Raw genomic sequence first — 2,430 nt, 5'->3', positions numbered from 1 at the left:
TGCTTCACTGACTTTCCAGTTCCTAGGCGCCTCAGTTCTCCTGTCTATAATGGTAATTCTGACATGCAAGTCCTAGTCATTAGAAATTGTTAAAGGTAAAAGCCTGGATCACTGCCTCGTCTTTCAACTCAACACCAGTTCATCTTTTAGATTTACCCAAAAAATTACTTTCAAATAATTAATAAAAAAAAAATTAAAGTAAAAGCGATACTTGTGTACGGAAGCACATTATGCTAATACAATAGTAAACAACCATTTATAACTATAAGCATTATCAAAATTATTTTATGTAAAGAACATACTACATGTTTCAACAGAACATTATTTTTATATAAATCTTTATGTGTTAATTTGCAATTATTCATATTATTAGAAATAAATAAAAACTTTCAAATTGGTCAGAAATCTTCTTCTAATATTTTTAATCGTAGATTCATTATCTTATCATGAACTTTTATTTGATATTTTTACCCTGGTGAACATAGATTAGGCTTAAAATACAATAATCAGTTTTCCCTTGTCAATCATCACCTGGATTGAAGATCCAGGGGTTAGGAAATTGGATTATTCCTCTTCTCACCAGTCGTCATGTGAAATGTATACGTTTTTCCTGTCAAATAAGGGTTGACGGTGCTTTAGGTCAAGAATCTTTCTCTTTCCATTCTGATTGGATGGCAGAGCAATCGTTTCATTGGTTAAACATTGCGCGTGTGCCGTGGGAAGGTATCAGGTGCGACGTAGCACAAACTTAGCATTGTTAGTAAGAGTTGGTTGTAAGGAGTGAGGGGAGGACATATTATCTTGAGTTGTTATAATTTATTATTTCTATAAAAGGTGAGTTTGCATTATTTTGTTTCTCATAAAGACATCCAAATTTACGAATTTAGCGTCTCAACATTATAACGATATGAATTATAATATGACTTAATGAACGAGAATAAGAATAAACTGACAAAGCCAAAGCATTGTACCAGCAGACGACAGCGGCTGTTGCTCTTAGCTTTTAATAATAGATGCAGGCTAAGCATGGGCAGGAACTACAGAAGCCGTGCAAGGTTTCATCCGGTGGCTTGTAGCGCTCGAATGCATGTGCACGCGTGTATTTATGCAGCTATGAATATAGATATGTGTGTTTTTTTTTCTCCTGTGTTTTAAGGAAAACTTTTAATAATGATCTCTATGCTACAAGTCACACAATGATTTTCTTTTCATAGATCTTTGATAAACCTTGATTGTTTTGTCAGATGAATTGATATAGAAGTTGGACAATATTATGATTTAATCCTTTTATCTAAAATCAGCTGCATTACTGCAGTCTCTTTTGGTTTCATTCGATTTATTTCTTACTTTATTTTAGGTTTAATATAAAGCTGTCTTTTAACATAATTAGCAGTGTTCCCTAAACAGCAATATTAGCTGTGTTACCTAGATAACAGTGTTAGCAGCTTCCCAGATAACAGAAATAGAAGTGTTTCCAGGACAACAAGGTTAGCTATATTACCTAGACAACAGTTTTAGCTATATTATTTAGACAACAAAGATGAAAACTGTTCTGGTCAGAAAGTATGTTAATCTTATGTTTTAAGAGTTATTATGGAAGTGTAACGGTGTATATGTATGGTTATAGTTAATTAAGTACAATTATTACTATAATAAAATCTTTGATGACAGTTCAAATACACTACTTAGGAATTCTTTACACAGAGAACGGCTAAAACGTGTAACTTGTATTATACTCTCGAGTCGGCCAGAAAAATCGATCAGAGATTAAAATTATTGATATGCTTTCCATCACAGTTAACAAATACATAACCGTGAATGCTTATAACTCATCGTGGATCCTGGTTGTAGCTTTGACTAAAATATAAGATTTATAACGTTTCTTATAGAAACGTCGTTTGTTTATAATGTTTATTTTCAGGCAAGAAGTTTGTTCAAAACATCCTTTTTCTAACCAATGTTGTCTCTCTAACCAACAAGAAGTTTGTTTAAAACATCCTTTTTCTAACCAATGTTGTCTCTCTAACCAACAAGAAGTTTGTTTAAAACATCATTTTTCTAACCAATGTTGTCTCTATAACCAACAAGAAAATTGTTTAAAACATCATTTTTCTAACCAATGTTGCCTCTCTAACCAACAAGAAGTTTGTTTAAAACATCCTTTTTCTAACCAATGTTTTCTCTATAACCAACAAGAAGTTTGTTTAAAACATCCTTTTTCTAACCAATGTTGTCTCTCTAACCAACAAGAAGTGTGTTTAAAACATCTTTTTTCTAACCAATGTTGTCTCTCTAACCAACAAGAAGAATGTTTAAAAATCCTTTTTCTAACCAATGTTGTCTCTCTAACCAACAAGAAGTTTGTTTAAAACATCCTTTTTCTAACCAATGTTGTCTCTCTAACCAACAAGAAGAATGTTTAAAAATCCT

At 32.1% G+C, this 2,430-nt stretch overlaps 1 protein-coding gene across 1 annotated transcript in view; it reads left to right on the top strand.

The window, feature by feature from the left end:
• The first annotated feature begins 762 nt into the window (after positions 1-762).
• Positions 763-2,430, top strand: part of LOC106464466 — a 10,785-nt gene continuing 9,117 nt past the window's right edge. Inside the window, exon 1 of the mRNA XM_013924612.2 lies at positions 763-834. The gene's annotated coding sequence lies outside the window, so the exon portion shown is untranslated. The remainder of the gene's footprint in view (positions 835-2,430) is intronic.

The sequence above is a fragment of the Limulus polyphemus genome, unplaced genomic scaffold (genome assembly GCF_000517525.1).
Source record: "Limulus polyphemus unplaced genomic scaffold, Limulus_polyphemus-2.1.2 Scaffold1661, whole genome shotgun sequence".
In the NCBI taxonomy this organism is placed as follows: domain Eukaryota; kingdom Metazoa; phylum Arthropoda; class Merostomata; order Xiphosura; family Limulidae; genus Limulus; species Limulus polyphemus.
Note: the sequence above shows the minus strand (reverse complement) of the source record. Positions and strands in the feature narration are given on the sequence as shown.